Here is a 16,983-nt window from a genome sequence, read left to right on the forward strand (position 1 = left end):
TTTTTAGGAAGTCATTAGTTTGCACCAGGCGTCCTATTGGGAAGACCCAGTTTTCTGAGTGCATGTTCTGGAAGTTGGGCAATAGGGGCAGTACAGGATTCCTTTTGGTGTACCGACCTCCCCGCTGCACCAAGGATTCCCTGCCCGAGCTGCTTCAGGTCGTGGCGGATGTTCTCCTGGAGACACCTAGCTTGGTCGTCCTAGGGGATTTTAACATCCATGCCGACACGACCTTACAAGGGGCCGCTCGGGACTTCGTGGAAAGCATGGCCTCCATGGGGCTGTCCCTGAATAAGTCTGGCCCAACCCATAGCCGCGGACATGCCTTGGACCTGGTGTTTACCTCTACGGATGTTGGTGATCTGACACTAAGTAAAAGTGAAACGAAAGAAGTGCCATGGTCAGATCACTTCCTGGTGCAACTGGACTTCTCTGCGACCCATCCCCTCTGCAGGGAGGTGGGACCGATTCGGATGGTCCGCCCCCGCCACTTAATGGATCCAAATGGTTTCCAGAGAGTGGTAGGGGATGCTTTATCCCATGTTGATGGCCTTTCAGCCGATTCCCTGGTGGCCCGCTGGAATGCGGAATTAACCAGGGCTATTGACTGTTTGGCTCCGAAGCGCCCTCTCCGATTGCATGGAGCCCGGAGAGCCCCGTGGTTTTCCACGGATCTGAGGGCAATGAAACAATCGTTGAGACGGCTAGAGCGCCGGTGGCGGATAACCCATTCTGAATCTGACCGGACACAGGTTAGAGCTCAACGTCGAGCCTACCAAGTGGCGATAGCGACGGCGAAGAAGACTTTCTTCACCGCCTCTATTGCATCTGCAGAAAACAGCAGCAGGAGACTCTTTCAGGTGGTTCACAATTTAGCGGAACCACCTGTAACATCGGGGCCCAGTACGGGCCACATGTTCTCCTGCAATGATTTTGCAAATTTTTTTGCAGATAAAATCGCTCAGATTCGGGAAGAAGTAGACTCCACCGTGGGAGCAGGGCCGGGGCGGGAGAGTGCTAGAGTCCTGTCTGGTCAAGTTGTGTGGGATCAATTCCAAGCTGTTACCTCCGAGGATGTGGACAGGCTGCTCGGACGAGTGAAGTCAACCACCTGTCTCCTGGATCCTTGCCCATCCTGGCTTATAAAAGCTAGCCGGGAAGGACTGGGCGATGGGCTTCGTGGGGTGGTGAATGCTTCCCTCCGTGAGGGAGCCTTCCCAGACCCGCTGAAAGAGGCGGTTATTAAACCGCTTCTTAAAAAACCATCTCTAGATGCGGCCACGATGGCCAATTATCGCCCAGTCTCAAACCTTCCATTCTTGGGCAAGGTGATTGAGCAAGTGGTTGCTGAACAACTCCAGGCACGCCTGGAAGAAGCGGACCATTTGGATCCCTTCCAGTCGGGATTCAGGCCTCATCATGGGACTGAAACTGCCTTGGTCGCACTGGTTGATGACCTCCGGCGGGCTAGGGACAAAGGTGAGAGCTGTTTCCTAGTTCTGCTGGATCTCTCAGCGGCGTTTGATACCATCGACCATGACATCCTTCTGGACCGTCTTGAGGGGCTGGGAGCTGGGGGCACTGTCATACAGTGGTTCCGCTCCTTCCTCCTGGGCCGTGTTCAGAAAGTGGTGGTGGGGGATGAGTGTTCAGACCCCTGGGCTCTCACTTGTGGGGTGCCTCAGGGTTCTGTCCTCTCCCCCATGCTTTTCAACATCTACATGCAGCCGCTGGGAGGGATCATCAGGAGGTTTGGGCTGGGTGTTCATCAGTATGCAGATGATACCCAGCTCTACCTCTCTTTTAAATCAGAACCAGTGAAGGCGGTGAAGGTCCTGTGTGAGTGCCTGGAGGCGGTTGGAGGATGGATGGCGGCTAACAGATTGAGGTTGAATCCTGACAAGACAGAAGTACTGTTTTTGGGGGACAGGAGGCGGGCAGGTGTGGAGGATTCCCTGGTCCTGAATGGGGTAACTGTGCCCCTGAAGGACCAGGTGCGCAGCCTGGGAGTCATTTTGGACTCACAGCTGTCCATGGAGGCACAGGTCAAATCTGTATCCAGGGCAGCTGTTTACCAGCTCCATCTGGTACGTAGGCTGAGACCCTATCTGCCTGCAGACTGTCTCGCCAGAGTGGTACATGCTCTGGTTATCTCCCGCTTGGACTACTGCAATGCGCTCTACGTGGGGCTACCTTTGAAGGTGACCCGGAAACTACAACTAATCCAGAATGCGGCAGCTAGACTGGTGACTGGGAGCGGCCGCCGAGACCATATAACACCGGTCTTGAAAGACCTACATTGGCTCCCAGTACGTTTCCGAGCACAATTCAAAGTGTTGGTGCTGACCTTTAAAGCCCTAAATGGCCTCGGTCCAGTATATCTGAAGGAGCGTCTCCTCCCCCATCGGTCTGCCCGGACACTGAGGTCCAGCTCCGAGGGCCTTCTGGCGGTTCCCTCCCTGCGAGAAGCAAAGCTACAGGGAACCAGGCAGAGGGCCTTCTCGGTGGTGGCGCCCGCCCTGTGGAATGCCCTCCCATCGGATGTCAAGGCGATGGACAACTACCTGACATTCAGAAAACATCTGAAGGCAGCCCTGTTCAGGGAAGTTTTTAATATGTGATATTTTAGTGTATTTTTCATCTCTGTTGGAAGCCGCCCAGAGTGGCTGGGGAAACCCAGCCAGATGGGCGGGGTACAAATAATAAATTATTATTATTATTATTATTATTAGCTAAAGTGGTACCTCAGGTTAAGAACAGTTTCAGGTTAAGAACGGACCTCCGGAACGAATTAAGTTCTTAACCCGAGGTAACACTGTACAGAGTGACACTACCAGTACTTTCTGTTCCATCAGGTTTCTGTTGTGTTTACAATAGCAATGCCATCCTCTAAGAACAAGTACTCCAGGTCTCCCATCTTGTCTTGGAGGCTTCTGACATTAGCAGATAAACACTTGCGGACAGAGCTTCTCTCTTATTTCAGTCTCTGCTCCTTTGGCCTCTTTGAATGTCTATTCTGCGCCCACGCATCTCGATGCCTAGTTCTACAGGCAAGAAGGCTTCCTTCGGAAAAGGGGTGGTAAACCTGATCAAGCTGTGGAGCCAGACCGTTATCTCCTCACTCCCCGGTGGGCCAAATTGGACAGGTGCGTACCACTGCCCACCTGGCGCCAAGTGCACTTTGAAGTCAGGGCTTCCCAGTGTTTTGGTGGGAGTGGTCAGAGAGGGAGGAGGATCAGGAAGAGATCAGGGAGGTTAGACCCAGAGACAGCCCCCAGGTTTCTGTTACACCCACTGCAGGTAGGTACACAGGGGTTATGTTCTTGTGCATAAGCAAAATCGTATAAAGCCAGGATGACCCCTGGAACAGCCCGCCTGACCATCTGTACCTGTCTGAAGGTGGCACTGAGTGGGCCTTGCCCCTGTACAGAAGACAGAGGGCCACCTGAGATCTTGCAGGAGCCCTTGCCCCTTGCAAGACCTTCCCAGACCCTGCCAAGTGTGCAAGGAAGCCTAGGTATGCCTCCGGTAGCATTTGATTATAAACAGTGTTTTGGCCTGTGTTGCTGTGGCCTCCCTTAATTGCCACCCTGTGCCCATGCATTCACAGGCCTTAGTTCTATACTACCACCCCCATTTAAAATGCTCGCCATTTTTTTCATCTTCATCCCGGCAGGGAGATTTGGGCCAAACTAGCTGTGGGTTAAACCACAGAGCCTAGAACTTGCTGATCAGAAGATCGGCGGTTCGAATCCCCGCGACGGGGTGAGCTCCCATTGTTTGGTCCCTGCTCCTGCCAACCTAGCAGTTCGAAAGCACATCAAAGTGCAAGTAGATAAATAGGTACCGCTCCGGCGGGAAGGTAAACGGTATTTCCGTGCACTGCTCTGGTTCACCATAAGTGGTTTAGTCATGCTTGCCACATGACCCGGAAGCTGTACGCCGGCTCCCTCAGCCAAAAAAGCAAGATGAGTGCCGCAACCCCAGAGTCGGCCACGACTCAATCTAATGGTCAGGGGTCCCTTTACCTTTACTAGACCCTCCTCAGCTCCTGACAGTTTCCTTGTGCCCACTGCAATCCATCTAAAAGGTCTTCTGCCGCTTTTCTGATTTTAAGCGCCAACATTCTGGTTCAATCCCAGTCCAAGGGGATTGGACCGTCCCTTTTGCACAAACCCAGCTTGCCCCAGAATGGTCCCCAGCACCTAACAGATCTCTCCTCCAGACACCATCACCACATCTGGGCACTGAAACTGCAGAGCTGTTTCTGTCTGACTAGCCCTCTGCATGGAACTGGTAGCAGTTTCACCAACAGATAGATAGATACCTTTGAGAGGCCCTAGCTTTTAGCATCCTAACCAGCTCCCTAAAATTTGGCTTCCAGGACCTCATTATGACATTTCCCCATGTCATTGGTGCCACTGACTTACGAATTGCCAGGCTATGTAGACAATGAACAGCATCTTCAACCTTCGTACCTGGCCAGCAATTCGCCCTGCGGTGAATTTACCACTGCATCGTTTAAAAAGTAAAAAAGCTAAAGCCCGAATGAGCTATTTTTAACAATTAAACAACTAACAATATGCTGCCTTTTCATGACACCAAACTTGCGCTGCCTGAGGCATTGACCTCACTCTGACTAACAGCTGGGCTGGCCCAGCTGCGGAGTGCAGTATTGAAAAGATGAAATAAATAATAAGCATTAATTGTACCCATAGTCATATGTTGCTGACCACTGAGGGTGAGGGATTTATCAGTGGTGCATTATGAAGCTTTCTGGTGGAGCGAGGGAGACTTTTTGCAGACAAAGGCATATCTCGCCCCCGCTACTCCACAGAGCAACCACGTTGGGGGCTTTTTGTCCGTGAAACGTGCTTTTCTACATGTTCCAGGCTCATCTCTCCTATCAACGCTTACTGTCACCACCCTCGACATTCTTGTCGCACCGAATGTCCGTCCGCGCTTTGAATCCTGAGATGGCTTTGATCACGAGGACGTCCCAAGACAAGTCGCTCAGTGTGACAGCGCGGTGGAAGGAACTCAGACGAGATCCCGTAAGACACTTGCCCAAAATAGCATCCTTTTAAAGCCGGTTGGGGGATGTGTGTTGTTTTTTAAGCCCAAATGCTATAAATCACACAGAGAGATAATGCCCCCCACAAGATCCCTGCCAGGAGAAAAAGATGGAGAATTCTAAGTGTTTGGCCACAGGCAAGCGAGCATGGCTTGCAGTGCCAAAGCCAACGGAGGTCTACACAGACGTAAGACCCATTAAGTTAAACAGTAAGCCTGGGGAGCCTCACTTTACCATCCATCAAAGCGAACTCTTAGTGACCCACTAGTGTCACTGCACAGTGTGGTGTACTGGTTAGAGCGTCAGAAGAGGCCTGTAGAGACCTGGTTTCCCATCCTCGCGTGGCCGTTAAGTTTCAGCCAGTCACCAACCCTCAACACAATCTCCTACCTCGCAGGACTCTTGGGAGAAAAGAGAGAAAGACTGTCATTGTCACCTTGAGCCGCCTGGTGGAAAAGGTATAAATGAAAACAAATAAAATGTAATATTGTTACATCCACAGCGTCCATTTCATAGAATCATAAACTTGGAGGCATCTTGAGGACCATTTAATCCAGGGGTCAGCAACATAAGGCATGTGGTCCGTAGAGGTCGTTTGACCGGCCCACGACCTGCCCCCGAACTGAGCTGCCCACTCGCTGCGCTAAACCGGCACAGCACGGGGATTCACTTCTGTGGTGCCAGAAATTGCATCTGGAAATTGCAGGTGCACGCGCTCACGTGCGCAATCCAGCCCACAGAGGGATCTCCACAGGACTGATCCAGCCCAGGCAAGATAAACCCCTGATCTAATCGAACCCCCTAAATTGCAGGAATATGCAGCCGTCCCTTACGGGGATCAAACCTGCAACCTTGGCATTATCAGCACCACCCTGACCACGCCCCCAAGGATCCTGTAAACTGTAGTTTACTCCTCAGGGAGCTACAATTCCCAGCCCACTTGGGAAATTACAGTTCCGGGATCCTCTGGGGAAACCCATGCGCTTTAAATGTGTGGTGTGGATGAATAAGATTGGGTCCTGCAAGGGCCTGACAGAGGACCGCTGTTAAGTTGTGGGTTGACATAGCAGACGACACAGCGATTTCTCCAAGTAGCTCTTTATTTTGTAAGCTGGAATAGAACTGACTGCAAGCAGCTCAGCCGGCCTGCTTTTATAGGCAGCCAGCTGTCAACATTGTAGCAACAACAGCCCAGCGTTTCCCGCCTAAAATAACTGACGTGGACCTGAGTGAAAACTATCTACAGACCTGAGTGAAAACTATATACAGTATCCCCCTGCTGGCCCAGGGTGAAACTTCACTACATAACAACCGCGATGCAGTGTACGCTCAATTTGGAGGGAGGAGAGGGAATCGAGAAACATGGCTTTAAATCCTTGCGGACCTCCTCACAGGGTTGTTGTAAGGCCCCAACAACCCCTTCCAGAGACACCACCCTGAGCTCTTTGGAGGAAAGGAGACAGAGATTATACGGTAAATAAGAAAGTGTGAAGGAAACAGCAGAGCTGTTTGGCAATGGAACAGTGGAACTCCACTGCCTTCCAATAGAATCTCCTTCCTTGGAGGTTTTTAAGCAGCGGTCAGACGGTTAGCTGTCAGGGATTCCTTAGCAGCGATTCCTGAGAGAGCCAGCGTGGTGTAGTGGTTAAAAGCGGTAGCCTCGTAATCTGGGGAACCGGGTTCGCTTCCCCGCTCCTCCACATGCAGCTGCTGACTGACCTTGGGCCAGTCACACTTCTCTGAAGTCTCTCAGCCCCACTCACCTCACAGAGTGTTTGTTGTGGGGGAGGAAGGGAAAGGAGAATGTGAGCCGCTTTGAGACTCCTTAAAGGGAGTGAAAGGCGGGATATCAAATCCAAACACTTCCTGCCTTTCAGGAGGTTTGGCTGGATGACACTTGGGGTCCCTTGCAACCCTCTTGTTCTGTGGTTCTATGAATCACACACAACTGACCTGCAGGGTCAGTGTCGTGTGGTCTTGCCATTCACAGGGAGGCAGAGAGAGAGAGAGAGAGAGAGAGGAGGCCAGCTGAGGCTATGAGCACCCAGAGAGAGGGAGAACATGGCAGCATGTAGCAAATAGCATGGCAATTTTTCTACAGGCGCGGAATTGACCTAGTTCCCCGATCCCGTTGATTTATCGAACTGGAAGCCGGAATCAAGATGATGTGCAGTTGGATTATGCGCTGCTCTGGAGAGCACTTCAGTTCATGCCATTAGCTACAGATTTCAGATTAAACCAGTGGGGTCGCCTCCTCCTAAAGGCTTCAGAAGACAATAGCCTTTTTTTTGTTTTTACAAAACTTGCATTTCAAGCAAAGTCGTGTGTGTGTGTGTGTGTAAGAGAGAGAGAGGAGAGAGAAATTGACACATCTGTTGTGTCTTTGGCTCAGTGGCAGATCACACAGTGTGCAACATTTTCAGCATTGTGACCTCATATCTGGGTCATAGCAATTTCTCCTGTGGACAGCCTGCTCATTATAAAGGCTTTGAAAAAGGGTCAGAACAGTCTGGTTTTATTATTTGAATAGTGAGTATTTTGTTATTTGAGAGCACAGAAGGCTTGGGCAGCGGTCATGTGCAGAATCGTTCAGGAGCCGGCCCCTGCAACCGAACTCAGGGCTCATTCACACTCCTGGCTTCCCCGTGCCTAGAAATCAGGCGTCCAAGCAGTTTCCTCCTCGTCTCTTGCTTTCTAGGCACAGGTCTGAGTAGTTTTGCCTTTGCCCTACCACCTTCCCACTCTTTAGTGCTGAATCGGAACAAACAGCAGTCCACAGAAAATCTTATTGCTGTTTGTTCCAATTCTCAGGGCAGGGAAAATGCTGTTGTTCAATGCCTTCATATGAAGGAACTGAGGGGACATTCATTCAATTTGCAGATGACACCGAGAGGGGTAGCAAATGCCGCAGAAAGCAAATTCGCTATTAAAGATGATCTTAATAGGTTGGGGAATTGGGCCCTAACTAGCAGAATGAACTTCAGCAGGGACAAACGTCAGGTTCTGCACTTAAGCAGGAAGAACCAGCTGTACGAAGAGGAGATGGGGACCTGGCTTGCCAGTAGTACATGAGAAAAGGATCTTAGGTCTAAGTAGACCACAAGCTTAACATGAGTCCACAGTGTGATGTGGCAGCAAAAAAGGCTAATGCTAGTCTAGGCTGCATCAACAGAAGTCTAGTCTCTAGATCAAGTACAACTCTGCCTTGGTCAGACCCCACCTGGAGTACTGTGTCCAGTTCTGGGTGCTGCAGTTTAAGAAGGACGTTGGCAATCTAGAACGTGTGCAGAGGAGGGGCAACCAAGATGGTCATGGGTCTGGAAACTAAGCCTTATGAGGAAAAGTTGAAGGAGCTGGGTATGTTTAGCCTGGAAAAGGAGAGTCTGAGAGGAGATATAATAATACTAATAATTTATTATTTATACCCCACCCATCTGGCTGGGTTTCCCCAGCCACTCTGGGCGGCTTTCAAGAAAATATTAAAATACAATAGTCTATTAAACATTGAAAGCTTCCCTAAACAAGGCTGCCTTCAAATGTCTTCTAAAAGTCTGGTAGTTGTTTCTCTCTTTGACATTTAGTGGGAGGGCGTTCCACAGGGTGGGTGCCACTACCAAGAAGGTCCTCTGCCTGGTTCCCTGTAACCTCACTTCTCGCAGGAAGGGAACCCCCAGAGGGCCTTCAGCGCTGAACCTCCGTGTCCGGGCAGAACGATGGGGGTGGAGATGCTCCTTCAGGTATACTGGACTGAGGCCGTTTCAGGCTTTCAAGGTCAGTACCAACACTTGGAAACGTATTGGGAGCCATTGTACCTCTTTCAGGACTGGTGTTATACGATCTCTGCAGCTGCTCCCAGTCCCCAGTCTAGCTGCTGCATTCTGGATTAGTTGTAGTTTCTAGGTCACCTTCAAAGATGGCCCCACATAGAGTGCATTGCAGTAGTCCAAGCGGGAGATAACCAGAGCATGCACCACTCTGGCGAGACAGTCTACAGGCAGAAAGGGTCTCAGCCTGCATACCAGATTGAGCTGGTAAACAGCCGCCCTGGACACAGAATTGACCTGCGCCTCCATGGACAGCTGTGAGTCCAGAATGACTCCCAGGCTGTGCACCTGGTCCTTCAGGGGCACAGTTACCCCATTCAGGACCAGAGAGTCCCCCACACCTGCCTGCCTCATGTCCCCCCAAAACAGTACTTCTGTCTTGTCAGGATTCAACCTCAATCTTTCAGCCACTATCCATCCTCCAACCGCCTCCAGACACTCACACAGGACCTTCACTGCCTTCACTGGTTCTGATTTGAAAGAGAGGTAGAGCTGGGTATCATCTGCATATTGATGGACACTCAGCCCAAACCCCCTGATGATCTCTCCCAGCGGCTGCATGTAAATGTTGAAAAGCATGGGGGAGAGGACCGAACCCTGAGGCACCCCACAAGTGAGAGCCCAGGGGTCTGAACACTCATCCCTCTCCACCACTTTCTGAACACGGCCCAGGAGGAAGGAGCGGAACCACTGTATAACAGTGCCCCCAGATATGATAGCCCTCTTCAAATATCTCAAATATCTCAAATATTCCCCTTGTGCTGGTCTGGGGGGGGGGAGGTTACCGTGGGTCAAGGTCCAGGACCTGAGTTGAGGGTCGGCAGACAGTCCTCCTCGGGCGAAGCGGGGTCCACAGAGGGAAGCCGGGCAAGGACAGGAACTCTGGGGGAAACAGGACTGGATGCTGGCCGAAACAGCTCATCAACGACGTTGCTCCCGCAACCTGGGACCAGGCTGACTGGCCTTTATCTTCTCTGAGGCCAGGGGCGGTCCCGGCCCCCAGGAGACCCGCCTCTCCTGGCCTTAAGGCGAGCACTCCTCCTGGGAGAAACCAGTTCCCTTCGCCTCTCTGCCCTGAGCCTCTGCAGTTCAGGAGAGGCTGAAGGGTTACTGGACCCAGGGGGAGACTCACCTGTAGGCACTGAGTCCTCAACCACCTCTGGAGCCAGAGTGGGATCACCTGGTTCCTGCTCCTGAGGATCCGGCACAGGTGCAGGCGCTTCAGCATCAAGGCCCTGGACTCCTGTGCAGGCTGGGATTCCTCCGGTTCAGCCTCTGAATCGGATTCCCAGGCCATCACAAAGACGGCTCTGGAGGGTAGGACTCAAAACAATGTCTTCAAGTTATAAGAAAGGAGATTCCAACTGAATATCAGGAAGATCTTTCTGATGGTAAGAGCTGTTCAAAAGAGAATTGGACTCCCTAGGGAGGTGGTGGACTCTCCTTCCCTGGAGGTTTCCAAGCAGAGGTTGGATGGCCATCTGTCAGAGATGCTTTAGCTGAGAGTCCTGCCTTGCAGGGGGTTGGTCTAGATGACCCTTGGGGTTCCTTCCAACCCTATGATTCTATGATCTGGAGAAGGGGTGTTCCACTGGTTTGGGGTGGGGTTGCCCTCCCCATGAAAGAGCTGGCCTTGAGCCTGGAGGAGCTCCTAGATCTACCTTTGTCAAGAGTCAGGGAGCTACACCCAAGAACTTGGGTATAACCTTCGACGCCTCCCTTTCCATGCAGGCGCAGGTTGCAGCCACAGCAAAGGTGGCATTTTTCCATCTCCGCCGTATCAAGCAGTTGGTCCCTTACCTTTCCCGCCCCGATCTGGCCACAGTGATCCATGCGACGGTCACCTCCAGACTTGATTATTGTAACTCACTCTACGTGGGGCTGCCCTTGAGACTGACCCAGAAACTCCAGCGGGTGCAGAATGCTGCGGCGAGACTGCTTACGGGGTCCTTGCCACGGGATCACATTCATCCAGTGCTTTACCAACTGCACTGGCTCCCAGTGGAGTACAGGATCAGGTTTAAGGTACTGGTTTTGACATTTAAAGCCCTAGGACCCACGTACCTACAGGACCGCCTCTCCTGGTATGTCCCAAGGAGGACCTTAAGGTCCACAAATGACAACACTTTGGAGGTCCCAAGTCGCAAGGTGGTTAGATTGGTCTCAACTAGGGCCAGGGCCATTTCAGTACTGGCCCCAACTTGGTGGAACGCTCTGTCACAAGAGACCAGGGCCCTGTGGGACTTGAGATCTTTCCTCAGGGCCTGCAAGACAGAGCTGTTCCGCCTCGCCTTTGGCTTGGACTCAGTCTGACCCTTATGTTTCCCTTCCATTATGGTTTTGATCTATGGGCTACTATTAAAATGAGGCTGCATTTTAAATTATATTTTAACCTGTATTTTATTTTTTATTTTTATTGTAATTTTACTGGTGTTAGCCGCCCTGAGCCCGGCTCTAGCCGGGGAGGGTGGGGTATAAATAAAAATTTATTATTATACAGTGGTACCTCAAGTTAAGTACTTAATTCGTTCCGAAGGTCCATACTTAACCTGAAACTGTTCTTAACCTGAAGCACCACTTTAGCTAATGGGGCCTCCCGCTGCTGCCGTGCCACCGGAGCACGATTTCTGTTCTCATCCTGAAGCAAAGTTCTTAACCCGAGGTACTATTTCTGGGTTAACGGAGTCTGTAAGCTGAAGCGTATGTAACCTGAAGCATTTGTAACATGAGGTACCACTGTATTATTATTATATTACATGGGCATAGAGTGCCACCTTTTCCCGGTGTTGGCTGGTTCATCGGCTGTGGCTATTCCTGGACAGCAAGACTCTGGCTACAGTGGTATCCCAGTTGAATTATTGCCATGCTTTGTTTCTCAGACTTTGACTTGACTGTGGTTGATCTTCGACCTGAGGCCATTGCAATGACAAATGGCTCAAACTATCCCAAGTGACCTGGATGTGCTGGGACTGGACAGAGCCTCTCCTATTCCTGGGCCTGGAGAAGGGTCTAAGAGAGGCTCCCAGGCCTCGAGGGTTTGGTCTGCCAGAGCTGCAGGACAGCCTAGCGCACTGATTGTGCCATGCCTTGTTTCCCAACACGCCACATTTTCTCATTCTAGTTTGTTTTCATCTTCCATATTGCCAACTCGAGCTGCAAAAGCTTCAGACATCTGCTTGCCAAGAGACATCTTCATGAAATGTATCATAAGATCAGCTGGTTCTGGTGAAGACAGTTCTAGCAGGGAGAGGAGGGGAAATGGCTTTAATAAAAACCGGGGAAACTACAGATGGCATGGGGGGTGAGAGAGAGAGATTCACGCACGCTTGGTTAGCTCTAGCAGACGGTAAAGGTGGATCTGGGGAGGAGGGGAGGTCTGATCTACAATGCTAGAAAACATCAATTTCAATACCGATGGTTTCAAACATTTTAAGGGCACTTCAGACATCCTTTTCATGACTTTTGTGTGTGTGTGTGTGTGTGTGTGTTCGTGATGCTATCAGGGCAGTCATGAGTCCCCATATGCACCAGCCACACCTGGTCTGGAAGTCACCGGGTTAGGGAAGACCCACATTCTAATTCCTTTGTTGGGTTGAATCAATATATGTGTGTGAGTGTGTGTGATATCTGTCTGTCTGTCTATGCAGACACAGAGAGAGATTGAGATTCATTTCAGTTCCCTTGTTTCTACATTAAAAAAATATGTCTGCAATAATTTCTTTCCTTTTGGCCCCCCCTCCTTATTGCCTCCCACCCCCAGCCACTGGATTTCCTGAGGCTGTGAGCCCCAAGGGGACAGAGATATTAAAAGCTGCTCTGAATCCAGGCTGCAGAGCCAGATTTAAAATCAAATAAGCAAGCAGGCAGCCTCCTTCTGCCTTCTAGTGCTCACACTGAAGAATGCAGGGAGACACGACAAGGACGCAAGTCGGTGCCCGGCTGCTGCTTCTCACTTGAAATAGTTCTTGGAATGTTTGTGTTTTACGATGGAGCAGCGTTGAAACATTTGATTGCTGGTCATTTGGAATTCTGTCTCGATTTAGAGGATTCACAGGGAAACCCCGGCACAGAAGTGCTCAGTTAGATCTACAACAGGCATAGGCAAACTCCTGCCCTCCAAATGTTTGGGACTACAGTTCCCATCATCCCTAGCTAACAGGACCAGTGGTAAGGGATGATGGGAATTGTAGTCCCAAACATCTGGAGGGCAGGAATTTGCCTATGCCTGACCTAGAAGTTCATTTATATCTCCTGCATCCTGAATCGAGACGACTTGGGAATCAAGGGGGGGGGGAGAGGAGGAAAGTGCTGTTTTCCCTGGTCCTGCCTGAGAGCTTCCTGGGGTGCCTGGCTGGTAACAGGGCACTGGATTTGAAGGACCTTTGGGTGCTCGTAGGATTTCATCTGGCTGTGCAAGTTTGGCCTGCCCTGTCCTCCACTCACCAAAACTTTTGAGTAGCCTTCAAGGACAGTTTCTGATTTGATCCCAGAATGTACTGCTTTTCCTTATGATATCCCTATTTTCATTGGAGAAATGTTGGAGAGTGGAGTTGTCCATCCCTGAGCCATCTGAAGGCAATCCTGTATAGGGAAGGTTGTGTTTTTTTTAATGTTTAATGCTTTATTATGTTTTTATATATGTAGGAAGCTACCCAGAATGGCTGGGGCAACCCACAAAGGTGGGTTGTTTACTATTAGGAAATAAAAAATTATCTGATTTTTAGATGACAGCTGAAGGCAGCCCTGTATTGGGAAGTTTTTAATGTTAGTATGCTCTGATATTTGACCAAACTGGGGGAGGCAGTGGAAGACAGAAGTGCCTGGCATGCTCTGGTCCATGGGGTCACGAAGAGTCGGACACGACTAAACGACTAAACAACAACAGCATGCTCTGATATATGCTCTGAGCTGCCCAGAGTGGCTGGGAAAACCCAACCAGATGGGTGGGGTATAAATAATAAAATTGTTGTTCTTAAAATTATCGTTATGGTTATGGAATGGGATGTCCCTGTTTTCATCGGATAAATGTTGGCGGGTTTGTTGTGTCTTTCTGCCTGACACATTGTAAACCACATGGGGCGAATGGCGTTTAACACGCCCCGGTTAAGTATCCCCCCCCCCATACACACATCTGTTCTGTGCAGGCAAGGAACAGAATCCTAAAAGCAGCTACTCCTGGTCTGCTACTCCCAACTTGCAAAAACCTAGCAGAACTAAGGAGCAACACATGAGACAGCGATGACGCTGTTGTAAATAAAAATATGCCCTTTTCCCTTATGGGGTATCCAAGAACCCATATAGAGTCCTTACATAGGTTCCCTATTGGTAGGAGAGAATAACAGAGGCCAACCAGAGAATATTGAGAAGCAAAGCAGCTAGTAAGCTTGATCTTTATTGATCTGTTGCAACAGGGTGCTCCCCTCACATGCAGGAGAGGAGGGGGAACCCAGAAAAATGGTGTGCAAGGGTTTATAAAGACTTTTGAAATTCCCATCCTGTAGATCAAGACCACCCCCAGAAACATTATACATACATCACAGAAGGGGTGTAACCTAAGACCACCCCTCAGATACATCACAGAAAAGGCGGTCTAAAACAGAACATTTGCATGTTGTTTTTCTCCTGTCGCTTGTTTATTTCCTGTCTGGCAGGTTACTTGACTGGATTGCCTGTGGAGCCTGGCCATTCCTGTAAGGATTCTGTATGGGCTCTTGGATACCCCATAAGGGAAAAGGGCATATTTTTATTTACAACAACGCTTCACACCTTCTAATTACTTCCACACCACAAACTGTTGCAGAAGCCGCACTAAGCAGGCAAGACACCTTTCTGCCGCTCTGAAGCTTTAAAACGGTGCATGATCTTTGGAACTGGGACTTTTACCTGTAGCAGCACATTCAGAAAGTGTAGAAGCAGAGGGCATCCTACGGAAGCAGGCTGAAATAATGTGACTAAATCTGAAAGTGAAAGACTTCTGGGAAAAGATATACAATGAACTGAAGAAGATTTTAAAATATACATTCATAAAGAAACCAGAAGTCTTTCTGTTAGGAATAGTAGGAAATGAGACAAAAAGAAAAGACTGTAAATTTTTTCAATATGCAGTAACAGCAGCAAGAGTGTTACTGGCCCAGAAATGGAAACAACAAGAAATACTGACAGTGGAAGAATGGAGAATGAAACTGTTAGACTACACAGAGCTAGATAAACTGACAGGGAAGATTAGATATTTAAGAGACCAAAAGTTCATCGAGGACTGGGGGAAATTTGTGGAATATCTGGAACATATAAGTGAGGGACAGATGACGCTAAAGGGATTTAAAGAAGCACTGTGAAAAAGTAAGAAGTATTGTCTAAAGGGAATAGGAAAAAAGAGATAAATAATGTCAATATAAATCTGAGAAATGCGTAATTAAAATTATAACTATGGATGATTTACGGAACAGCTGAGGGAAGTCCAAAAAAAGAAATAAGTTGTGAAAAACGATGTGAAATTAATATATTTTGTTTTGTTTTTTGATGTTAATTAATAAAAATTTATATGCAAAAAAAAAAGAAAGAAAAAAGAAATAATGCGACTAGATCAGATCCTGCCATGTGTTGCAATAGATTTATAAATCACAGGGAGTTGAACTACACCAGGGGTCAGCAACCTTTTTCAGCCGTGGGCCGGTCCACTGTCCCTCAGAGCTTGGGGGGCAGCGGACTATATTTGGGGGGGGGGGGATGGATGAATTCCTATGCCTCACAAATAACCCAGAGATGCATTTTAAATAAAAGGATACATTCTACTGATGTAAAAACACACTGATTCCTGGACCATCCATGGACCGGATTTAGAAGGTGATTGGGCTGGATCCGGCCCCCAGGCCTTAGGTTGCCTACTCCTGGGCTACATTGTAGCACCCTGCTTGTGGTTAACGCTTAGCTGGAATGAAATATTCAACGCAGCAATAGAGAAATTAAAATAGTAATTTATTTGTCAGACAAATAAATATGAGGCACAGTGGTATATGGTTACCAAGCTCTGGCCTGGCCTCTTGCCATTCTGGCCAGCACTTATATTTCCTTAATCCAGCCCCCTTGCTCCTCCTGTGGCTGCCTCTGTCCAATCAGCCTGGTTGAAATTCCTATTGGCTGTTTGCTAGAACCAATCACAAAAGATACACCCATTTCCTTCTTGCCCTTTTATGGAAATCAAAAAGCTATATATTCTATCTATAAATGACAAATAAGTAGTAATATATCTTACATGTGTCTCAACAAGGAATCTTAATTACCAGCTCACCTCTTGCCCTCCTTGCCCTATTGCCTTCCAAAACAGATAATTAATCTTGAATTTTTATCTTATGCATATGTCAAGGATTGAGTTCACATCAACATTGAGAGATCTCCTTCATTTGAAGGTTTCTAAACAAAAGGCCTGACAACCATATATCAGGAGCGCTCGATTGGCGTCTTCTGTCTGGCAAGGGGGGGGGGGCTGATGGCTGATGGCCCCTGTGATCTCTTCCAACTATATGAAATAAGAATCTAGCATTTCTTAAATCCTTTGCATAATTATATTTAAACTAATATATTTAATACATAAACAACCTTTTAAAAGGAAAAGAAATCTTAAAAGGATCTTAGTTTAAGAAAGAAACAGCTTTAGAAAAGGCTTCCCAAAAATGCTCCCTTTCTGCCAGCTCTTCTTCTCTTGTTTCTCAGCCTCAAAAATAGAAAGAAAGAAAACCTATTTTCTCCAGCCAAGTCAGTTGTCTTTTTCACTGCTCTTGACCTTCTTAACCTTAGGAAGAAGATATGGCTCATTTTACTATTTATCAACCCTTAATTTGTAGGGTCAGTGTAACCTTGGCTGTCAGCCTGTAATTCCCTTTTTACGACTTTGAGAATTGTTTTCTGCTATAAATCAGGGGGGCCCCTTGTCTAGGAGTAAAAACATCTTGCCAAGGTTTTTAGGCAACTGGTCTTCTGCCTGGCATGAAACAGAACATTTTTAAGCTCATTCTTAAAATACAAGCCCTGATTAAACATATAAGCTTTAATAAATGACCAGGGGAAAGAGACAGTGGAAGAGGACTG

Source organism: Podarcis cretensis (assembly GCF_951804945.1).
Source record: "Podarcis cretensis genome assembly, chromosome: 14".
Classification (NCBI taxonomy): Eukaryota; Metazoa; Chordata; class Lepidosauria; order Squamata; family Lacertidae; genus Podarcis; species Podarcis cretensis.